General features: G+C 43.3%; 1 protein-coding gene across 6 annotated transcripts in view; it reads left to right on the top strand.

Moving 5' to 3' along the window:
• The first annotated feature begins 20,134 nt into the window (after positions 1-20,134).
• The window catches only part of TTLL7 (tubulin tyrosine ligase like 7), a 99,299-nt gene continuing 94,322 nt past the window's right edge, over positions 20,135-25,111 (top strand). For 2 of the 6 annotated variants that reach the window (XM_061630524.1, XM_061630520.1), the window contains exon 1: positions 20,137-20,706. The gene's annotated coding sequence lies outside the window, so the exon portion shown is untranslated. Of the gene's footprint in view, positions 20,707-25,111 lie in introns of all 6 variants that reach the window. The other 4 variants (XM_061630522.1, XM_061630521.1, XM_061630525.1 and 1 more) reach the window with 3 other exon arrangements.

Below are 25,111 nucleotides of genomic sequence, written 5' to 3'. Positions count from 1 at the left end.
TGAGACCTTTGTATGCCACCTTGGAGAGAGATGCAGAGGGTGGCAACATGGGAACAGGCCCTTTCAGTGGTGGCTCCCTGATTGTGGAATGCTCTCCGCCAAGATATATTTACCCAGGCATTTGCACTTAATTGGGGGTACCCAAGCCTGTATTGGTGTTCATATTTTAATAGGGTGGAATGGAATGGGATCTGTCCTTTTTGTTATTGCAAGATGAGGACTTTTAGTAAAGTAATGTTCTTTTATCTTTTTGGTGTATTTTAAATCTTGTGTGTATTTATAATTGTAAGTCACTTTGAGACATTCATGTAGTAAGCAAAGAATAAATAACTACACACACAGAGGGTTTTAAAACCCCAATTTCTGCATCTTTCCCACTTTCATATAAAAACAAGAACAGAGGAACAGAGAGGTTTGAAGCCCCCTCTGTGCCAAGGAAAATGTGTTATTTGCTGCAGGTTGGTGAAACCCACTAAGAGTCCTGGGTATTCCTGAAAGATTTCTGATTTTAACTTCTGTAAAAAGTAGGGGAGATGAGGGGGGAGAAGATGAGAGCTTCTCTCTTCCCCCCTTGGCCTGTGGCTTCACTTTAGCTTGTTGCTTGAATGAATGGTTCCCTTTGAAGCATGCCATGTCTTAACTCATAAATGTAACCCAGAGCAGCAAAGGTACCCAGGCTTGGTGAGGCAAAACTGTTTACCTCGCCTCTTAATGTATAAGGAAGGGGGGGAGAGAGATGCCCTTTTCTTTTTCCTATAGAAACTCCCTGAAACATGGAGAATGGAAACTGGGGGCCAACTTTTCCTTGACAGAGGTTTGATGCTTTGAATAGCTGCACGACAGGCAGAAATTCAGTAGGTGCTGCTTTCTCTGGCATAGAGATGCAGTAATAGGAGAAGGTGCATTTTATTAAATTTCCAGGTGCAGCTGTTAAAGCAGAGGTAGCCAACATGGTGCCCTCCAAATCTCCTGGACTCCAACCCCCATCAGCCACAGCCAGCATGGCCAATGGTCAAGAATAATGGAGCCCACGGCATCTGGAGCTCACCATAATGACCACCCTGTGTTAAAGGCACAGACTATCAATCAGAGGAAAAGAGAGCAACATCAATCCAGGACTTGATGAGCATACCGACCTGGCTTGCATTACAGAGACCTGGTTGGATGAAGCTGGGGGGGTTAATCTCTCGCAGCTCTGCCCACCAGGTTTCTCTGTGCACCGGCAGGTGAGACCTGGGGGACGGGGAGATGGAGTTGCAGTATATCGTGATGCTATCCCCCTGAGCAGGTGCCTGTTCCGCAGTCTTCAGGGTTCAAGTGTGTGTATCTGAAGCTGGGTGGCCGGGACAGAATAGGGATACTGTTGGTGTACTGCCCACCCCGCTGCTCAACAGTCTCCCTTCCTGAGCTAGCCGGGGTGGTCTCAGGGTTGGTGCTGGAGTCCCCACGGCTTGTGGTGCTAGGGGACTTCGACATCCATGCCGAAACCACCCTGTCGGGAGTGGCTCAGGATTTCATGGCCTCCATGACAACCATGGGTGAGCCAGAGCTTGGAAAAGTTACTTTTTTGAACTACAACTCCCATCAGACCAATCCAGTGGCCATGCTGGCTGGGGCTGATGGGAGTTGTAGTTCAAAAAAGTAACTTTTCCAAGCTCTGCATGGGTCTGTCCCAAGTATTATCTGGCCCTACCCATGCTGCTGGCCACCCTCTGGACCTTCTTTTCTGTGCTGGATGGGATGATGGTGATTCTGGTGTGGAGGAACTCTCGGTAGTTCCGTTGTCATGGACAGATCACTACCTGGTGGGGTTTAGACTTACTGGGACTCAGAACCTCTGCAGGGGTGGGGGCAGGGGCATCACTAGGGCGGTGCAGCGGGTGCGAGCTGCACCAGGTGACACCACGAGACGGGGATGACACCAGAGCTGCCCCCCACCCTAGGCACCACCGCTGGGAAGTGGCAGGCATGGCCAAGGAGGAGAGAGAGAGAGAGATCAGGAGCGAGCGCGGTGACTGCCCTCTTCCCTCAGTGCCCGCCCTGCTGCCTCACAGGCTGGCTCCTTCGCACTCCCTCTCAGCTCGCTCCCGCACACTCTTTCCTACCTCCCTCCATCTCACATGCGTGCTCCCTAACGAGCATGGGGGGAGGAGGGGGACACGTGCCAAAGCGGTGAGTGGGCGGGGTTGGATGAGGCGCGCGTTGCCGTAGCCGCACCGCCACTGTCTCCTTTCCCTGAGGGAATGCCGGTGCGCATGCCCGAGCGAAAACGCTGGGAGCGGCGCTCTGAGGGAGACCAACTTTCTCTTTCCTCATGTGGCCTCAGGGAAGGGGAGAAAAGGGGGCGGTGGCCGGGACAGCCCGCCAAAACTCCCATACACACGCCATCCTTTATTTATTTATTTATTTTATTAAATTTGTTAGACGCCCATCTGGCAGGGGTTATCCTGCCAATCTGGGCGATGTACAATAAAATACAAATACATTCCATAAAAAACAAAGCAGAAAAATTAAATAATGCAACGGGTTAATGGAAGGGTTGGACCCAAATCATAGTTGCTTTTGCTTCATTCTTCATCGTGCGAAAGCTTGTTTATTTATGTAAAATATTTCTATCCTGCCTTTTTACCCCACAATGGGGCGGGCGCTCAGGGCAGCTCACAAGGCAATCGTGCACAGTACCTAAAAACACAATAAAATATTAAGCTAGGTAAAAATACATTAGCTACAGTTAACAGATCCATCAGTTAAAATATACCGCATTTAAGAACATAAGAACATAAGAAGAGCCTGCTGGATCAGGCCAGTGGCCCATCTAGTCCAGCATCCTGTTCTCACAGTGGCCAACCAGGTGCCTGGGGGAAGCCCGCAAGCAGGACCCGAGTGCAAGAACACTCTACCCTCCTGAGGCTTCCAGCAACTGGTTTTCAGAAGCATGCTGCCTCTGACTAGGGTGGCAGAGCACAGCCATCACAGCTAGTAGCCATTGATAGCCCTGTCCTCCATGAATTTGTCTAATCTTCTTTTAAAGCCATCCAAGCTGGTGGCCATTACTGCATCTTGTGGGAGCAAATTCCATAGTTTAACTATGCGCTGAGTAAAGAAGTACTTCCTTTTGTCTGTCCTGAATCTTCCAACATTCAGCTTCTTTGAATGTTCACGAGTTCTAGTATTATGAGAGAGGGAGAAGAACTTTTCTCTATCCACTTTCTCAATGCCATGCATAATTTTATACACTTCTATCATGTCTCCTCTGACCCGCCTTTTCTCTAAACTAAAAAGCCCCAAATGCTGCAACCTTTCCTCGTAAGGGAGTCGCTCCATCCCCTTGATCATTCTGGTTGCCCTCTTCTGAACCTTTTCCAACTCTATAATATCCTTTTTGAGATGAGGCGACCAGAACTGTACACAGTATTCCAAATGCGGCCGCACCATAGATTTATACAACGGCGTTATGAGATCGGCTGTTTTATTTTCAATACCTTTCCTAATTATCGCTAGCATGGAATTTGCCTTTTTCACAGCTGCCGCACACTGGGTCGACATTTTCATCCTGCTGTCCACTACAACCCCGAGGTCTCTCTCCTGGTCGGTCACCGCCAGTTCAGACCCCATGAGCGTATATGTGAAATTAAGATTTTTTGCTCCAATATGCATAATTTTACACTTGTTTATATTGAATTGCATTTGCCATTTTTCCGCCCATTCACTCAGTTTGGAGAGGTCTTTTTGGAGCTCTTCGCAATCCCTTTTTGTTTTAACAACCCTGAACAATTTAGTGTCATCAGCAAACTTGGCCACTTCACTGCTCACTCCTAATTCTAGGTCATTAATGAACAAGTTGAAAAGTACAGGTCCCAATACCGATCCTTGAGGGACTCCACTTTCTACAGCCCTCCATTGGGAGAACTGTCCATTTATTCCTACTCTCTGCTTTCTGCTTCTTAACCAATTCCTTATCCACAAGAGGACCTCTCCTCTTATTCCATGACTGCTAAGCTTCCTCAGAAGCCTTTGGTGAGGTACCTTGTCAAATGCTTTTTGAAAGTCTAAGTACACTATGTCCACTGGATCACCTCTACATGCTTGTTGACACTCTCAAAGAATTCTAATAGGTTACTGAGACAGGACTTTCCCCTGCAGAAGCCATGCTGGCTCTGCCTCAGCAAGGCTTGTTCTTCTATGTGCTTAGTTAATCTAGCTTTAATAATACTTTCTACCAGTTTTCCAGGGACAGAAGTTAAGCTAACTGGCCTGTAATTTCCGGGATCCCCTCTGGATCCCTTTTTGAAGATTGGCATTACATTTGCCACTTTCCAGTCCTCAGGCACGGAGGAGGACCCAAGGGACAAGTTACATATTTTAGTTAGCAGACCAGCAATTTCACATTTGAGTTCTTTGAGAACTCTCGGGTGGATGCTATCCGGGCCTGGTGATTTGTCAGTTTTTATATTGTCCATTAAGCTTAGAACTTCCTCTCTCGTTACCACTATTTGTCTCAGTTCCTCAGAATCCCTTCCTGCAAATGTTAGTTCAGGTTCAGGGATCTGCCCTATATCTTCCACTGTGAAGACAGATGCAAAGAATTCATTTAGCTTCTCTGCAATCTCCTTATCGTTCTTTAGTACACCTTTGACTCCCTTATCATCCAAGGGTCCAATGTCTCTTCTCTTCTATTCTCTCTCCCACACATTTACTATGTAGTATTATGTACATGGGCTCCTACTGGGCGGAAGGGCGGGATATAAATCTATGGCAGAGAGCTGCCCTGCCCGCGCTAACAACACGTGGAAGGTGGTGGCATGGTGCGTGGGGGAAGAGCATGAAGCCCGCGCAGCCATGGAAGGCACGGGGGAAGAGCAGGAAGGAAGCTAACAGGCGGAGAGCTGCCCTGAGGATCACAAGGTACAAGTGGACGGTGTCTCATATTCTTAGTGTATTAAGTAGTACAGGGATGGGAAGCTTGGCCCACCAGGTCTCCCCATTTGTCCCATGAGCCCGTTTTGGGGAAGCCCCATCCACCCATTCTACCTCTGATGTCATACATAGCACCAGGTCTGAGGCATGTAAGGGCAGAGCTTCAAAGGAACACTAGGAAGCTTAAACTGGGCACCTGATCATTCCTTTGCTGGACCAAGGTGCACTCCCAAACACCCATCAGCTGATGGGCAGCAGGAGCATGCCTTTCATTCAATGAAAACTGCTTTTCACGGCTGACATTGGGAATAGAAAGAAAAAACAGGGAGACTCCCAAAGGGCAACAGATTTACCTGTAAATTGTGTGATGTCATAATGGACATAATTGACTGGTGGGTTGCCCCGTCCACCTGTCAAAGTGTGCCCACGGAGCCAAAAAGTTTCCCTACCCCTGGTGTTGTGCATACAGGTACCAAACTATACCTGTATTGGATCTGAGTTGATTTTATGTACGTCTTATTATTGTTTAAATCTCTCTCTCTCTCTCTCTCTGTGTGCATATATATTTTAACTGTCTTTGCATATGTAACTTTTATATATGTTTTATTATATTGTAAATCAGTTTTGGCTCTCTCATGGGAAGCAATTCATAAATGAGATGGATGGATGGATGACTAAATAAATAAATAAAGCAGCAGTTGGATGATTACTTCACTGTAGTAGTTTGAATGAGGGGGTGAATTTGAATCAATGTAAGATGTGAGCAGGGAATTGACACAGAATACATACACACACAAACATTAAATTTTTGCAGCTCTCCACTTGCATATAAATTTATTCAAATCATCATTTTCCTTGTCCGGTGGTTCCAGAGCATATCCAGGGACCCTGATGCAATACACAGGGACGATTGTCTGACACTGATGATTTTTTTTTTAAAAAAAGTATAGCCTATCCTTCATTGCAGGACCCCAGACGAGGTTACAGCAAGTATGTACATAAAACAAAATATTAACATATCAGATCACATCAGTAATCTGTCAGTGTCCCAAACTACAGGCCAAGATTGCAATTGTTAAAAGCCTGAAATGAAGAGGCACATCTTCACCTGGTGCCTAAAGCTATACAATGTTGCCACCAGCCTAACTTCCAGATGGAGTGCTATTGCTAACAAGACCCTCGCCCAGGTAACTGACCCTTGGATTTCACTTAAACCTGGAACTACCAGCAGAGCTTCTCCAGCAGATCTCAGGCAGAATGTGAGTGAACATTTAAAACGTAGAGCTTTCAGTCACAGCCTAGATGTACATTTGTACATGTGAGTTTGCTTTCATGTGTTTTTCTAAAACCTGCACATATAGAACCTTGCTAACTCTTTATCAGGTACAAGCCCTAGCCTCAGTCACCCAAGGAACATTTGTACATCAGTGCTAGTTTTGTGGTATGTTTGGGGAATGTGTGACCCTCTGTTTGTTGCTGGATAACAACTCTCATCCTTCTGTCCTGACCATTGGCCATGCTGGATGGTTCTGTTGGGAGCTGGCATCCAACAACATCTGGAAAGTCACAGCTTAGCCACCCCTGTTGTATGACATCATGTTCTATCATGATGCTAAAGCCTGCTAGTGTCATCTTGGGTAGGCAGATTTGGGAAGATTCACTTCAACAAGAGGTCAAAGGATGCATAGTGATGCTTCTGATTAACCCACACACCACCACCAGTGCCAACTTATCCAGGCAGTAAGAATTTCAGGATTGCCACTTCAAAATCAGATTCCTTTGGAGGACAGAATACTGGAAATATAAGTCTAATTATGAAGTGTAGGTTGAACAGGAACCAACAGTGGAGGCTGGTGGCTCTGATGTCAATGGGGCAGTGAATCCTCCCCAGGTTTTAGTCTGAACTATCAAGGAACTGTTCAAGCTTAAAGCACCTTGGATGGGTTGCTGAAAGGATTCACTGCCTCACTGATATTGGAGTCACCAGCCTTCATCAGGAACCAGTGTACTCCTTGCATATTAATAGTAATTACAACCATAATAATTTTAAGATAGAAATGAGACTTGAAATAAAGACATGAGAATACAAGAAGAGCCATGCTGGATCAGACTAAAGGGCTTTGTACAGTAGGCCCCCCCTTATATGGCGGGTTAGGGACCAGGCCCCTGCCGTAAAGCGGAAATCGCCGTAAAGCAGGGCCCCATAGACTATAATGGGCGGCGTCGCACAAAAATGACGTCAAAATGGCGCGTGACAGAAAAAAACCGACGTAAAAGCGGAACAAGCGCCGTAATGTGGGGCCTTTCCCTAACTGAAAAACGCCGCATGAACGAAGCACCGTAAAGCAGAACGCCGTAAAGCGGGGCCCTACTGTAATCCAGTCTTCTATGTCCCACAGTAATCAGCCAGAAATCAATAAAAGGCCCACAACATAGGCAGACTATTGGTCCATCTAGTAGTCCATCTAGCACAGCATTGTCTACAGTGACTAGCAGCAGCTCTCCAGTGTTTCAGGCAGGCTTCTTTTCCCCAGACCTCCTTGGAGATGCCTGGGAACTTCTGCATAAGTAGGACATGAAGGTAAGAGCCCTCCCCCCAGCAACATGTATTCTGAGACATGCCACCTCTGATCCTGGCAACATGGCTAGTAGCCATTGAGACCCTTATCCTTCATGAATTTGTCTATAGCATTAAAAATGGTGGTCATCACATCTTGTGGTAGTAAAATTGTGGGTAGTGTGAATAAGTAGTGGAGCCATGAAACTAATGTGTCTTAGCCACTGTGAAGACTCTTCTCACAGACTTCCTCGACCGTTCCTCCAGGCATGACAAAGGTCTCCCAGAGATGGCCGTTCTGGTCATAGCTAACAGACCCACCCACCCCACTATAGCCATAGACAGAATGGAGCCATGAAACTAATGTGTCTTAGCCACTGTGAAGACTCTTCTCACAGACTTCCTCGACCGTTCCTCCGGGCATGACAAAGGTCTCCCAGGGATGGCCGTTCCGGTCATAGCTAACAGACCCACCCACCCCACTATAGCCATAGACAGAATGGAGCCATGAAACTAATGTGTCTTAGCCACTGTGAAGACTCTTCTCACAGACTTCCTCGACCGTTCCTCCAGGCATGACAAAGGTCTCCCAGGCATGGCCATTCTGGTCATAGCTAACAGACCCACCCCACTGTAGCCATAGACAGAATGGAGCCATGAAACTAATGTGTCTTAGCCACTGTGAAGACTCTTCTCACAGACTTCCTCGACCGTTCCTCCAGGCATGACAAAGGTCTCCCAGGCATGGCAGTTCTGGTCATAGCTAACATACCCACCCCACTATAACCTTTAAATATGATATCTAGGGGGGTGGGCTACAGAATAGTTTCAATAACGATAGGATCTCCCACACCCATTCACCATCTAATGGGCAATGCAGAGGCCCATTAACTCACAGGCCACTCTATTAGATTAACAAAAGGAGGAATAATGTCAACATCATAATGGGTTTCTTTCTCACACTTGCAGGAATCAAAATCAGAGGCAGGATGGCTACCCCTACAACCTTTTTTTTCTTTTTTGTCACGGTGTATCCAGAGATTGTGATGAGAAAAAGGGGATTTTCTCTTCATTGTGCAGCTCTTACCTTCTGTGTCCATTGTCATGCATCAAAATTAGACCCAATGCATGTTCAAACGCATGCAAATGGCTCCCTTCATTATAAACAGCTGTCTGAAGGAGCTGCATGACATGGTTTTATGGTACTAAACGGTCCGGAAATTACAACTTATACAAAATGCTGCGGCTCGACTACTTACAAATTGTCGCCGCCGGGAACACATCACTCCAGTGTTATTCGATCTACACTGGCTTCCAGTTATTTTCCGGGCTCAATTCAAGGTGTTGGTACTAACCTTTAAATCCCTACACGGTTTTGGACCAGTTTACCTAATGGAGCGCCTCCAGCATCACCAATTATGCCGCCCGACAAGATCAGCCACTCAGGGCCTTCTCTCAGTCCCACCAACTAAAACAGCTAGGTTGGTGGGGACTAGAGAGAGGGCATTTTCAGTGGCGGCCCCCACTCTCTGGAACTCCCTCCCGTACGATCTTCGGCATGCCCCTTCCCTGAATGTATTCCGCAAAGCCTTGAAGACCTGGCTTTTCAGACAGGCCTTTGGGACTTCCGGGGAGGGTTAATTTTCAGGACTAACTGCCTATTACTCTGAACTGTTATCATTCCTATTTATAGTTTCCTTGTTATATTGTATTTTATGTGTATTTTATTGTGCTGCATTTACTGCAACTGATTTGTACATCGCCTAGAGTGGCCATTGGCCAGATAGGCGACACATAAATTAAATTATTATTATTTATTATTATTAGAATACAATAAACAATTTGAAAGATTCCATCATTTAAATCGCTTTACTCCAAATCTCCTAATGTACTGTATGTTCCCAGTGCCTGCATATGGATGTTAAATTACAATGAGGACAATACAATGCCTTATTGCACCCCACAGTTCAACTGCCAGGTGGCTGAACCACAGCTGCCCCATGCTAGTTTCTGGAACCATCCCTGCAGATAAAAGTCTAATGACTAGTGCCTCCAATCCCCAGCCCACAGAGACAGTCCAGGAGAATATTGTGGTAAATGGTATCAACAGCTGATAAGAGATCTAGCAAGGTTAAGAGATTGCATCATCCCCATTTCACTCCAAGAGCAGATATCCATCAGGGCAAGCAAGGTCAATTTAGTCCCAAAACCAGGCCTAAACTCAGATTGAAATGGCTCCAGAAAATCAGTTTCTTCCAGTGTCTCTTTCATGGTGGCAGATACCACCCATCATGCATCACTGCTTGGATCCACCTGCTCAACCCCAAGCAACTAGCTATCTTTAATCAACCATGATGGACAAGGGTTGAGAGTGCAAATAATAGAGCCATCTTATCCAAATCCTCAGATCACAAAAACTGACACTGATCCCATAAAAGAGGACAAGACCATGCATTGTATGACTCATCAGAGATTTTCAACAGTGGTGCCCTATATCAGCATGGAGGCAAGTGATTTTGTCTTCGAAGGGCTGTGCAAAGTTGTGACAATGAGTTACTGATGGTTATAAGGTAGACTTTACTAAGGTAGATGAAAGTAGTCCCCAAATTACTCTACAAAGCTTAGCTGCATGGCTGCCTGTAGACACAAGTTGTATACTAATGAGCAAGATTCATTTCAAGTTGATCAATTCAGACACAACACCAAATGCTAAGTGTATGCAAATTTTCCATGCCTCCTGTAAGCTCTGGTGTTCCTTCTCACCTACAATTTAGAACAAACCATAGTTAGCCAATACATCTGAACCTGCCAAATAAAAGCTAAATCAGAAATGAGAGGGAGCAAGATCTATGGAAGTCTTAATTTCCAAGTTGGGAACATATTTGAAAGACTTAAAAATTATGAAATATATCAAAGTGGAAACTATTTTAAGACTGTGGCTGCACTCAGATATAGCAGTGAAGCATGGATTGCTGTTAATTATAGGAGCAGCTGTTAAGTTCTCACATTCCTTCATTCCTTAACTATTTCCATGTATGTGGGGGGAGGAGATTAGAACCTTCTAGCTACTGGCAAACCACACTTTGCCATTGTGTCAAAACACAGCAAACTGTGATATGTACAAGTTAATAGTTTGTTGCCAAACCACAGTTTGATTCTTGTTTGTGGACAAAAGAAAACAGAAGGAGGAGAGGCAGCACATGAGTCCAAGCCTTATGGCTGCTTTTTCCTTTATGTCTGAATGCCCTCTGAGACTAAGAAACTTCATGAAATACCAGTTATGTTGGATGTTAAATTTTTGAAATATCTAAAGAAAGAGGGCATGTGGAGGACTTGTGATATGCCTAAAACATATCTATAAAATTAGATTTTACCCCTTTGATTTTTTAAAAGTTATGCTAGGGATTTGCCAGTACAATACCATAAAATGTTTTCATACATTATTACTGTGGCATATCTATACATTTCTGACATTTATATACTGCCTTTTTTCATCATAGAACCCAAGGTGGCATGCATGTGGTTCCCAGGTGGTCTGCCATGCAGGCGCTGACCAGACCCAGACCTACTTAGCTTCAGAAAGGGGGTGGCCTCATTGCCTTCAGACTATACTCTGGGACCAATAGTTTGTCCAATTCTGAAAAGTAGTGTCGAACTCCTACTGTTGTGGAGCAGGAAAACAAAATATATGAATTTACTGTAATATCTAAATTATACTAAGAGTTAAGGAAGGAAAACTAAGTAATACTAGTAATTACTAAGTAATACTAAGTAATACTAGAGTAAACCCATTGAAATCAATGGACTTGTTAGTGACTAAGGATACAAGCCTTGCAGCATAGCACGCATGCGTGCCATCAACAAAGATGGCAGTGGGGGGTATCAGCCCTTTAGAGAAGCCTCTGCTGTCATCTTGGTTGATGGCAGCGACCTGTGAACCCAGTGCTCAGGGCATTCATAGAAAGAGAGAAGAGGTAGATGGAGCGGTCCCGAATGGTCTGTGGGGGGGATGGGAGCAGGGGCCCCGGGGCAGGCTGGCGCCCAAAGGCCCAGTCATGCCCGGCACCAGTCCTGATCAGAAGGTAGAGTAACCGTAAGGGAACGAATTGTTTAGGAAATCTGAAAAATAAATTTGTTTATTCTCAGAGTTAATGAAGCACAACAAAGGGCACATTCTCATATACACACTTTCCCTTCAAATAGCCCTTCGTTTCACTGATTCTTAGGCAGTAAACACACTAGTTGCCAGATCAAAGCATTTCCACTAGCTACATCTGGAGGGTGAATGGGATCTGCCGATTAGTTGCAAAATCTCTTTGAAGTTGTTTAAAGAAAAAGCATGCAAGCTGCTCCCACCAGGTTTTACAGTAAGAAGTAACGGGGTTTGACTAGCATCATGCACCTCCATTTTCAGAACAGAGAGGTGGAGATGCACTGGAATCGGCAAAACAGTGTGTTTCTACCTTTCATGTTAAGAAGCAGTGCTGGTCACCACATTATTTGCTTCTATGTTGTTGCCTTTTGCTATAATTAACATTCAAAATAATGAATTGGTCAAAGAGTATTTTTCTTATGAGTGTAAGGCTTCTAAAGGAACATTATTTCTCAAAAGTCAAACAACAAAATTGTTAAACTCTTATGTAATATAAACAAGAGTACTCACTTTGTAGGCCAAAGAAGAGGCTATTTATTGCTGAACAGGCAAACATACAACTAACTAGGAAATCAAAAGCAACACAAGAAAAAGCTAAAGGGTGGAGTCTTAGCTCCAACCCATAATAACTGGAGATTAACTCTATAATGACCCATTATTATATTCCTCCACCCTAAATTTACAACCTGGACATAGTCTTTCAAATAGGAGCTGTTCTGTCACTGGATAATGCTCTTCCTTAGGAGTAGGCGTCTCCTGTAGCTTTTGGAATATCTGTCCATTGCTGGTGTCTCTGATGTCTCTACCATCAGTGTTGGTGAATGGCGCCAAATTACCAGTTTCAGAATCTTCAGTTACCCTCCTGGACTCTGATTCCAGTGTAAGCTCATTCCTCCCTGGTGACTGCTGTTGTACTTCTGGTTTGTCTATCTGTATGCAGATTTCATCTTAATGTCACTTGACTACTCAGCCCTCATGGATCCTGCCTTTGTCACCACTGTTCAATTCTTATGTAATATAAACAGAGTACTCACTTCTTAAGTCCAAAACAAGAGGCTGTTTATCGCTGAACAGGATGACGTATAACTAACTAGGACACTGAAAGCAACACAAGAAATGGTAAAGGGTGGAGTCTTAGTTCCAAACCATAATAACTGGAGATCATGTTTAACTCTTATCACAACCCACTACTACAAAAATCTATTGATTTATTTGCAGATTTAGAAACTGCTTCACAACCAAAAGTTACCAAAGCTGTGTATAATAAAAGAAAATAAGGCAGAATATACTGTATAACACAAGAGATTACAGACTTGGTAAACTAAATGCAGTAAAGCCATTTCAACAATTGTACAATGATTACTCCATAAAATGTCTGGGTCATGCGTCAGGGAAAGTCTTCTTAAACAAAAATGTCTTCAGTAGCTGCCTAATAGAGGAGAATGGGAGAGACAATTATTGTGGAAGAGCTTCTGATGCATTGTTGCATTCAAAGACATCCCAAAGTATCTTAAAAACAACCATAGCGACAGTCTTCTCAGCACCCTGAACAGACTACAGTTCCCAGGATTGTTGGGAGAAGCCATGCTGGTTTAAAGTGGTATGATCACTGCTTTAAATGTCTGGTGCAGATGGGCCTCAGAGGTGTCATTGTCCAGGGTCTTAGACCCCTTACTTTTCGGGAAGCCAGTCCCAGCAGGATCCTTATGTCTCAAGGTCCTATGAACCAATCAGCATGAAAAGGGTGTGTGTTAGGCACTGAGAAGAGTTTCTAACTTGCTTCCTTCTTGTTTCCTCCTGATTAGAGCCAATCAGTAAAAGGAGTTTCTATTAGTTCCTACTTCAAAATGTCAAGCTGTGGAGAGTGAAAATTCTGTAACTGCAAAAGAGACAGTGAATCCTGATGTTAGCATCCCATCTCCATCATGAAGCTGTTTCACAGTAGCAAGAAATAAACGTGTTGACACTCAATGCAGTAATTCAAGCAATATCTCTGACAGTGAGAAAAGACAGTCAAATGGTGACATGACAGAGAAGCAGAAAGCAGCATTCAATCTTGGGCAGATTATTCTATAATCTTAGAAGGTTGAATAATCTTAGAAGTGGATGTGGATGTGAGGGGGTCTGGCTATGACTCTATTATGAAGGGACCCTGTGCTTCTGAATTTGTCACTATACTACTTATGGGGCCAAATTCTCATCTGGGGCTAAGAGTTGGATTGCCAGCTTTTGATTTGAAAAACCTTTATCTCCTGGGTGTGATCAGTACTTAGGGGCAGAACCAGGCAAGATCTGGTGGACAGAAAAGGGTGATGCTGAAATGAAACCTGATTGGGTCATAGGTGGAGACCTGCATGGAGGGGTCAACAGGAAATCTGGTGGTTTGTTTTGTTTTTTAAAATAAGCTCTGAAGGTTAGTGACTTCAGATCCCATATCGGGTTACTTTCAAGGACCTGTTTTGGGCAGTATTTTATTTATTTATTTATTATTTGATTTATATCCCACCCTTCCTCCCAGCAGGAGCCCAGGGCGGCAAACAGGAATGCTAAAAACACTTTAAAACATCATAAAAAGACCTTAAAATACATTAAAACAAAACGTTAAAAACATTTTAAAAAAACTTTAAAACTTATAAGTAAAATAACAGACAATTTCAAATCTAGCTAGAAGCAAAGGTGTGCAAGCTCTTAAACCATTATTATTTGCTGCTCTTAATTGTTTATGCTGATTTATTATTTTGATTGTTTAATTAATTTTATGCATTTTGTGTTTTGCAGTTATGTATTGCACCCTGCCCAGGGATCCATTGTGATGAAGGGCAGGCTAGAATTAGCCCAAACAAATAAATAATAAAAGTGTGGGTATTTGTTTGCTTGTTCTTGTGCTGCTTTGTGCCCAGTCATCATTTGAGGAGTCCTAGGTATATTTACTCAGAAGCAAATACCAAGGAGTTGAATGGGGCTTACTCCCAGGTAAGCCAGTATAGGATTGCACCTGTAGTACCCAAGGAGCCGCAGCACTTTTGCTTTCAGTTCCTTATGTCTTTGCTTTGGCAACCTTTTGTTGACATTAATAGTCCTTGGAGCAGGTGGAGGAGCCTGTTCACAAACAGAATAACCTGCAATTGGTGATGTTATCCTGATATGACCTCTATGTGGATTATACGTTTGTCACTAGAGGGAGCTGATTTCACTTTCCAAATGAATGTGAACAATGAAATATACCATGAAGTCCAAGGAGGGAAGGGTGTGACATTCTGGTTATTTTTGAAAAGTAAATACTCTAATCGCGCTAAGAAATTCCACATACTGATTGAAAACTGGGTTGCTGTTTTCCTGTTTAAAAACAGAGATAAAGAGATAAAGAGAAGAAACAGTAGTTTGTTTCTTCATTTTCACATCAGCGCCTTCCTGTAATGTTACTCTAAAAAAGGGACAAGCGGTGAAATAATATTTGAAGAAGATGATATTTAGTCTGGAAGTGGTCCCTTTAAATCTCTGTGTTCCGTTGGTTGCCTAGGACAACTCTGGTAAACATCAGTGAACATACATGTGGTCTTTGAAAAAAGCTGGGAACTGAATCTGATGGGAAAGTTTAGGTCATTTCAGAGCTGCTTGAATCAGACTGTGAGTACTCACTTACTGTAAGAGGCAGCGGCTTTGCTTCTTTTGATATAATTTCCATTATGTTTCTGGACTTCACTTTTAAAGTGCTCAGTGCAGATAAAGATTACCTTCAGAGTATACCAACTTTATTTCTGTATAATATTTGCTAAATATATATTTTGGTGTACTGGGGGAAAAAAGACATTCATCTCAGGGAATAATAGACAGTGTTGGATTAACTCTTGCTGTAGGAAATTAATGTTCTCCAGTCCATTTTAAGTGTGTACATGTCTGAGAAGAATCTATGAGGAAGAGAGCTTTAAAAGAAGCTCTTCACATACTCTTGTGTCTTCTGTAACAGTAGCCAGGAAAATAAACAAATCACCCCTTTGCCACTCGGAATTCAAGCCAGGCAGCCATGATAGAATAAATAAATCTGCTTAGATGAAGAACAGACACTCACCAGGAAGAAGGGTTCAGATGTGGCTCATATGCAGATAAAACGTTCAGGTTCCTCATCATGGATTATTTTATTTTACGTTAGGAAATGTGATTGTTTATTAAAAAGAAAATGAAAATGGAGAAAGTGTTTGGGATCTATGTGTCCCTGTGGGCATATAGTCCACTAGGCTTCTTCTCCACTAGATCAGCACCATACTGTAAAAAGCCTCCAGCTTGTCACACTTTTTATTTACCAGTTGCTGTGAGGCTGCCAACCTGCATCGTTTAGGTAACCAGGCATGAATCTTATATACTGTTTAATATCTGTCTGTGTGGTGTAGTGGTTAAGGTATTGGACTACGACCTGGGAGACCAGGATTTGAATCCCTACACAGCCATGAAGCTCACTGGGTGACCTTGGGGCCTCTCAGCCTCAGAGGAAGGCAATGGTAAACCACCTCGGAATACCGCTTACCATGAAAACCCTATTCATAAGTCGGAATCAACTTGAAAGCAATGCATTTCCATTTTCATCTATCTATCTATCTATGCTCTTCAGCATAATCACAAACAAGACAGTCCCAGCCCTTGGGCTTACAAACTAAAGACGCACAACACAAACAGAAAATGGATTTGGAGGAAGAAGGAAAAAAACAAACTCAGGGAAGTTCTTAGCTTTTCCAATTGCAACCTGGGGTAGAAAGCTTCAAAGACATAAGGTGCCAACATTTGCTGGCCTCTCAATTGCGTCAGTGGAGTGAACCTGCATCCCTTCTCTTCCCTCCTCAACTGCCACATGGCTACTGTCAGGTGGCAATCGATTTTCACATAAAGTCCAAACCCCTCACCCGCCCTGCTCCACACACCCCTTTTGTGCTTTTATCTGTCTAGAATGTGCCCTTGACCTGTGATGATGACTCTGTTGCTTGAATGGATGGAGAGAAGTGTGTGTAGGAACCTCTGGCTTTTGCATGGCTGAAGTGTAGCGTGTTTATTTATTTATTTAAATTATATCCCGCCCTTCCTCCTAGAAGGAGCCCAGGGTGGCAAACAAAAACACTAAAAGCACTGTAAAGCATTTTAAAAACAAAAGACATATTAAAACAAATCATCTTAAAAACATATTAAAACAAAACATCTTAAAAACATATTTTAAAAAACAACTTTAAAAGCACCTTAAAAAGCAATTCCAGCACAGATGCAGACTGGGATAATAAATTCTCTATCTAAAAGGCTTGTTGAAAGAGGAAGGTCTTCAGTAAGTGCTGAAAAGATGACAGAGATGATGCCTGTCTAATATTTAAGGGGAGGGAATTCCAAAGAGTAGGTGCCACAACACTAAAGGTCCACTTCCTATGCTGTGCGCACTTACTCTTTGGAATTCCCTCCCCTTAAATATTAGACAGGCACTATCTCTGTCATCTTTTCAGCACCTACTGAAGGTGCACCTATTGTCCTCCTGATAAGATGGTATCTGCAGGAGGCCCTCACCTGCAGAGCGCAGTGATCCCCCTGGGTAATATGATCTTTCAGGTATTTTGGTTCCAAGCTGTATAGGGCTTTGTACACCAGAACCAGAACCTTGAACTTGGCCCAGTAGCTAATAGGCAGCCAGTGCAATTCTTTCAACAGTGGGGTAACTTGTTGATGATACCCTGCCCCAGTGATCAGTCGTGCCACTGCATTACGCACCAGCTGCAGTTTCTGGACCAACCTCAAGGGCAGCCCCACATAGAGGGCATTACAGTAATCCAACTTGGAGGTTACCAGTGCATGGATAAGTGTTCAGGCTATCCTGGTCCAGAAATGGCTGCAGCTATCTTACCAGCTGAAACTGTATAAGTCCCACTGAGCTAAAACATCTGGAAGTGTCCCATTGAACTTAGCCCCAAAAGAGGTAAGAGTAAATTAAAGACTGAAATTTATAGCATCTGTTCTGCAAACATACACAGCACACAGATCTGACCTCCCCCAACATTTTCCTTCTCTTCCAGATGAGTTTTGTGTTAAACTTTGTGATCTGTTGTTTTTCACTGGCATCATTCATTGTTCAAAGCAGAGACTAAATAAGAGAAGTAGGGGAAGAGGAATATTATTGATATTGGTATGCCCTCACTTGCATAACCTATCAGTTCCCAATCATTTCTTGCATAGCAGGATGATGATTGACAGTTACATAACACCTATTTATGTGATCAAAAAGTGCTAATGGAAGGTATTAGGGTGCTCTTGGGATGAGATCAAGAGGGTTTTGATTTGGAACCATGGTGGGATGCTTTATCTTGACATGGATGCAGGGAGGGTGTCAATAACCACAGGATAAAATGCACATGGGTTCTGATGCTTACTGTTAAGAGAACTGTTCTACTCCAGTTATTTGCACATGGAAGGGGTGGAAACTGGTAGAGAAGAAACAGACAATGTGTGCTGCTAGGCATCTATGCAGCAGACAGGAAAGAAAATTAATTAATTAATTTATTTATCAAAATTTATATGCAGCTCTCAGCACTCCTAACAAACTACAGTTTGGAGGATGCTTTGGGGGAAGCCATGAATGTTTAAAGTGGAATGATACTGCTATAAATGTTTAGTGTAGATGGGGCCTTTATTTGTAAAGTTTAGTTACGGGTACACTGCTTGCATTTCATACTCAAGGCGTACCACCCCCAGACTTTCCCTAAGTTCAGACCCTGTTTTTATCAGTTTAAGTTCCCTGAACTCCTGTCTTTATATGTTGTTATATTACTATCTTAGTGTGTTTTGGTCAGGGCATTTTTAAAGGAATTGTTACTAGATGTTCATTTTTTTCATTCAAATGGCTTGCACATGAAAGCCTCTCTACCATGTACAAGCCTGGACATTTGGATTGAGGTGAAAGTGGTTCAAACTAAAACACAAAACAAAACAAAAATCCAGAGAGTAAATATAGCCTTGCAAATGCAAGATATGAGCATACAAGTTACTAGCCTAGCAAAACTTCTTACTAGCTTGCCCACACACCAGTAAATACATGAATTAAAAAGCAAATAAAAACTGCTGCTTATGATCTGTGCCATGCTGTAGTAGAATTCTTACAAAAAAAGAACGAAGATAGAGAGAACCAGACATCACAGTGAGAGAGGTGTTGTTAAGACATTTTTGAGAAAGAGATTTGGGGAAATATTTTGTTAAAACGTTTATGAGAGACTTTTGGGGTTTGTAATAACCCCATGAATTATTTTGTAATGTTCCCCTATGTTTTACTTTGTATTAAATTTCTCTATAATTTCATACCTCTAGTCAGTGTTTCAGTGGCTTCCAATCTGTTTGTGTTCGTTCATTGATTAAATTTTATGTGTCCATTTGTTTGGTTGTCCAAAAACTAGGACTGGGTGTTCATTTGGACAAACATCTATTACTTTAAAAAGACTTGATTTGTGTTGTGTTTTTGTTTTAATGATTTTCACTGTTTTTGTTGTACACCACTTACATTATATCTGCCCTCAAGAAAGGGAATTTAACAATGCAGTATTTAAATTTAAATTCTACTGACTCAGAAGTCCCGCTGAGTTCAATCAATCGGACATTCCTAAGTTTATATAACAGAGGTAGCTAGTGTCCTCCAAATACTTTTGGACTGTTAACTCCCATTGGCCTCAGCCTGCATGGCCAATGGTTATAAATGATGGGAATTGTAGTCCAAAAAAATCTGGAGCGCATCACGCGGACTGCCCCAGGGGTACAGGACTGCAGACTAGATCAGTGGGGTTTATCAAGTGGAAAGCAGAGGCCTGTATGGTGCTTGGGTGTAATTCTCCAGCGAGGAGGAGAAATATTAGGGATCACCTGAATTGTGAGGGAGAAAGCTATTAGAGAATGTTAGTCGGAGAAAAGGCAGTAAAACCAGTAATTTGTGCGTGAGCCTGCCGGCGTAAGGATAATCGATGAAAAAAGGGTGAAGCTGCGATCTCATTAAACACGTTTAGGCGCAAATCCCATTGAAACCGGTGGGATTTACTTCCAAATAAACGCGTCTAGGATCTGGTGACATGAATGCGTCCGTCAATTGAGCACGGATGTGAGGACACCAAGGACAACTTTCCCGACGCTGGGTCTGGCGCAACTCGGTGCTGGTTGCGGGGAACTGCGGGAGAACGGTGGAAGCCGATGCACCGATTAGCGAGCCCAGAACAGCAGACTCTCTCGTTGCTAGGACCAATCTGTTTGCAATTCTCCCAGCGAGCGGCGGTGGAGGAGGCAGCCGAGAAGGGACTTTACATTTTCGCGGCAGGAGAGGGGAGGATGTGCCACCTTGGCACCAGATACTCTTTTCCCGCTATCCACTTCCTATTGCAAAGAGCGCGCAAAAGCCAATGTCCGCCCTTCTCTTCCATTATCGTGCAGCCACACTCTCTTCTACCCCCCCCCCCGTTTAGGAATGGTTCGCTCCGGCCTCCCCGCTCTGCTGCAACATTTCCCCTCCAAGCGTGTTGCCCTGGCAGGCTCCAGAGCAGATGCTGTCACTGCTGCAGGGGGACGGGTTGGAACTTGACCTACAGACAGGAGGCTAATTTGCTGTTGGCATCACCCAGCCTTGCTTTAGAGGAGCCTGCTGGATCCTCACGCTCCTGAGGAGGAGGATCACTGCCCTGGGGCGGGGTGAGGACTCGCGGCTTGCAGGTAAATGCGAGAAAGCCATTGCATTAATTCTACCCCTTTATAACAACCTTCCCAGCCCCTTGTCACCAGTCTCGGAGGCGGCCTCCCAGAGTGCATATTATAGCACAATAGATATCTTAACCACCCCTTCCAGCTCTTTCCCACCCTATCAGTGCAAAAAGAAGAAGAAAGGGTGTGTGTGTGAAACTGATGCTGCAGCAACTAGGAGCGGGTGTCATCAAAAGGGAGAGAGACCGAACGAGGAACAGAAGCTGCTGCTCAGGAGTCAGCATCATTCCCTGGAAGCTGGAGAGCAAAGAAGAACTGAAGAAGGGAGCCCCATCGGAGAGGACACCGCGAGGGGCCTTCCCAGTGCTCTTCGCCTTTTGTGAAGGTGTGTTGCCTTTAACCCATCTCTAGATCTGTGGTGTTAACCTTGCTTTGTCATGTGGACCCAAAGCTCAGCTCTGCTTTGCTCTTTTGAATATTGCCATTATGGTTATTCTGTTTGTTGACCCTTTTCCTGCTGCGGTTGGGTCCTCCGATTGAGCTGTGCCGAGGGGGTTGTGGCACAATTGGTCACAAAGATGTTGCTGAAAAATAAAAGGGCATGGTCCCCAAAGCATTTCCTTTTCCTGCAAAATGTCAGGGACATAGGGGTTGTGGCAGGAAGGAGAGCCCATATCAAGAATGCATAAGACGACTGCCCTTTGGCCTAGATTATGAAATGCATTTGATTAAATTTTGTTTGATTTTGAAATCTTACTGAATGTGGTAAGCCAGATCAGGACATGTTTATTTTCATTTGAAAGAGTGATGTCTGGAGGTGTTTCACTTCAGTGCAATATGGTACAGTATCTTCATTTTGACATGAGGGAGGCACCTGTGTGAGAGAAAATAGATATGAAGTGCTTGACTTGTGCTTTACAAAGGGGGAGGGGGTCACTCATTGGCTGTATACTTTCCCCCCATTGTATATTGTTCTGCTTTCTTTTCTGAAGTATATTTGCAAAATTCCACCAAAGTCATGTGGGATAGATAGATGCCTGTGTTATGTTGACCTATGCTGTTGGTCATAACAAAAAGAAGTATTGTATGGAAAAGGCTGCCCATCATTCAGAAGAAAATATTTCTAATATGGGGGATAATAATACTGACTTACCTGACAGAGCTGTGGTAAGGATTACAGCTAGGTATGCAAGTATAATATTAGGTTATTAGAAATATTAAGCTGTGCAGGGGGAAAAAAGGTTAAAATGACCTCCACAGTGTCAAAGCCAAATTACCCTTTAGAGGACAAATGGGTTTGCTGTTTAGCAAATGACTTGAAAGTTATAGGCAAGGAGACTGTCATACTGATTACACAGCGGAATGTGATGGGATTATTTTAGGAGGTGGAACCTTTAGGGCAATGATGCACTATTTTAAAACAGCTGAGAAATACAATTATTGTCAGAAGACTTTACAGGGCTTTCAGACAGAGAAACTGTGCTAATGTCCTAAATTACAATGGGAAGAAATGTACTTTACCTTTTTGGCAGAGAACTTGTGGTTGCTTTCGTGCCAATGTTCATTCAGCCTTGTAGGCAAAAAAAGGAGCTAACAGTGCAGTCCTAACTCAGAAGCAAGTCCTATTGAATTCAGTGGGGTTTACTCCAAGTTAGGTAAGTGTATATAAAACTGCAGCCTGAATGTTAGATAGTAGGGATTCAGGTGTGCAATCCTCTACATACGTACCAAGGAGTGAGTCCCATTGAACTAAGGGGGCTTACCTCTGACTGTGCATATAATAGGACTTTACTGTCAAGTCTAGTGAAATGCTGACTTCAAGTACAGAATATGCCTGGAAAAGTGAGAAGAATACTTGATTGTAAATGAAGGAAGAGAGAAAGACCACCCTGTTATCAGTTTGTATAGTTACAATGCAAACCATTTCATTCTCATTTTTTCATCATATGTTAATTTGTAATAATTTAGTTGCCTTCATTCATAAAGCATCCACGTAAGGTAGCTCACTATTAGGTCTACTGGATAAGGCTGAGAGATGGTGTTTTTGTAAGCCCATAATGTAGTAAACTAGTTGAAGCTACATCGTAGAATCGTAGAGTTGGAAGGTACCTATAAGGCAATGGAGTCCAACTCCCTGCTCAATGCAGGAATCCAACTTAAAGCATACCAGATAGGTGGCTGTCCAACTGCCTCTGTAATGCCTCCAGTGTTGGAGAGCCCACCACCTCCCTAGGGAATTATTTCCATGGTCATACTGCTCTAACAGGAAGGTTTTCTTAATGTTCAGTTGACATCTGGCTTCCTGTAACTTGAGCCCATTATTTCATGTCCTGCACCCTGGGACGATCAAGAAGAGATCCTGGCCCTCCTCTGTATAAAAACCTTTCAAGTACTTGAAGAGTGTGACCATATCTCCCCTCAGTCTTCTCTTCTCAAGGCTGAACATGCCCAGTTCTTTTAGTCTGGCCTCATAGGACTTTGTTTCCAGTCCCCTGATAATCTTCATTGCCCTCCTTTGAACTTGTTCCACTTTGTCTGCATCCTTCTTAAAATGTGGTGCATTTGGTTTCTTTTTCCTAAATGAAGAATTTTGCTCTCATCCCTGTTAAATTTCATTCTGTTGTTGTCAGCCCAATGCTCCAGCCTATCAGGACCCATTTGAATTTTGTTTCTGTTTTCCAGGTTATTAGCTATCCCTCCCAATTTTGTATTGTCTACAAATTTAATAAGCATTCCCTGCATCTTCTCATCCAAGCCATTAATAAAAATGTTGAAAAGCACTGGGGCCACGATTGAGCCATGCAGTACCCCTCTCTTTACCTCCACCCAGTTTGAAAAGGAACCATTGATAAGCACTCTTTGAGTACGATTCTGTAGCCAACTGTGAATCCACCTGATAGTTGTTCCATCCAGCCCACATTTAGTTGGTCTATTAATCAGAATATCATGGGACACTTTGTCAAAAGCTTCGTTGAAGTCAAGACATATTATGTCCACAGCATTCCCACAGTCTACTGTTGAGGTTACCCGAACAAAAAATGAGATAAGATTAATCTGCAGGATTTGTTCTTGATAAATCCATGTTGCCTTCTAGTAATCACTGTATTGTTTTCAAGATGCTTACAGACTGACTGCTTTATAATCCTCTCTAGAATTTTCTCAGGGATTGATGTCAGGCTGACTGGTCTGTAGTTCGTAGGTTCCTCCTTTCTGCCCTTTTTAAAGATAGGGACGACATTAGCTCTTCTCCAGTCATCCGGCACTTCACCCATCCTCCACGAGTTCGCAAAGATAATAAGAATAGTGGTTCTGAGAGTTCTTCAGCCAGTTCCTTCATTACTTTAGCATGCAGTTCATTGGGCCCTCAAGATTTGAACTTGTTCAAAGTCATTAGGTATTCCTTGACCATTTGTCTGTCAATCTCAAGCTGCAGTCCTGCTCCTTCAGCTTGTACGTTGCGTTTGCCACGAGGGTAATAGACTTTCTTTTGGGAGAAGACTGAGCCTGTCAACAACTCTCTGTTTGGCTTCCCGTCACTATTTGTCTATAAAACAATAAAACACTCCTTGGTACCACATTTTGCCCTTAATATCATCAGATGCAAGGTCTTGTGGATACTGATTTTATTTCCATTGTTTTATTGTGTCTCTCTGGCTGCATTCTAATGTTTCTGTTGCACAAGCCTCCTTTTCCTATTGTGCTATTCCCTATGCTGAAGAGCAGAAATCTCTCATTTTGACGCTTCCACCTTAGGTCTGACCGCCTATCAAAGAACACCTCTTTGGTCCAAGAGAGTAGTGGGAGAAATGTCTTGTATCCCTAAGTTCCAATAACCAATTGCAGCCTCCCCCAACCTGGTGTCCTCTGGATGTTGTTGGATTCCAACTCCAATCCCAGCCCATGAGCCAATGTTTAGAGATGTTGGGAGTTGTAGTCTAACAACATGTGGCAAGAACCATCTTAGGGAATATTGGCCTATTGTAACTGAGCCAAGGCACATATAACAGAAACAATAAACCTCCAGGTTGGATTACTGCAATGTGCGCTATGTGAGATTGGTTCGGAAGCTGCAGCTGGTGCAAAATATGGTGGTGCGACTGCTCAATGGGGCAGGGTATCGTCAACATGTCACCCTGCTGCTGAAAGAATTGTACTGGCTGTCCATTAGCTACAGGGCTAAGTTCAAGGTTCTAGTTTTGGTGTGGAAAGCCCTATACAACTTGGAACCAACATACCTGAAAGGGCGTCTTACCCCTTATATACCCAGTTGATCACTACACTCTGCAGGTGAGGGCCTCCTGCACATACCATCTTATTAGGAGGTCTGTTATACAAAACATAGGAAATAGACCTTTAGTGTGGTAGCACATACCCTTTGGAATCCCTCCCCTTAAATGTTAGACAAGCGCTGTTATCTTTTCGGCGCCTACTGAAGACCTTCCTTTTTCAACAAGCCTTTTAAGTAGAGATTTTATCCCAGTCTGCGTCTGTGCTGGAACTCCTTTTTAAGATGTTTTTAAAGCTTGCTTGCTTGCTTGCTTGCTTGCTTGCACTTGTATACCGCCCCATAGCCGAAGCTCTCTGGGCGGTTTACAGCAATCAAAAACATTAAAACAAATATACAATTTAAAACACATATTTTAAGAACAATTTAAAACACAATTTTAAAATTTAAACAAAAATAAAAACAATTTCAAACACATGCTAAAACGCCTGGGAGAAGAGGAAAGTCTTGACCTGGCGCCAAAAAGATAAAAGTGTGTGGCACCAGCCGCACTTCATCAGGAGAT

This window comes from Rhineura floridana, chromosome 6, assembly GCF_030035675.1.
Source record: "Rhineura floridana isolate rRhiFlo1 chromosome 6, rRhiFlo1.hap2, whole genome shotgun sequence".
In the NCBI taxonomy this organism is placed as follows: domain Eukaryota; kingdom Metazoa; phylum Chordata; class Lepidosauria; order Squamata; family Rhineuridae; genus Rhineura; species Rhineura floridana.
The sequence above is the reverse complement of the archived record's forward strand: the minus strand, read 5'-3'. Positions and strand labels throughout refer to the sequence as shown.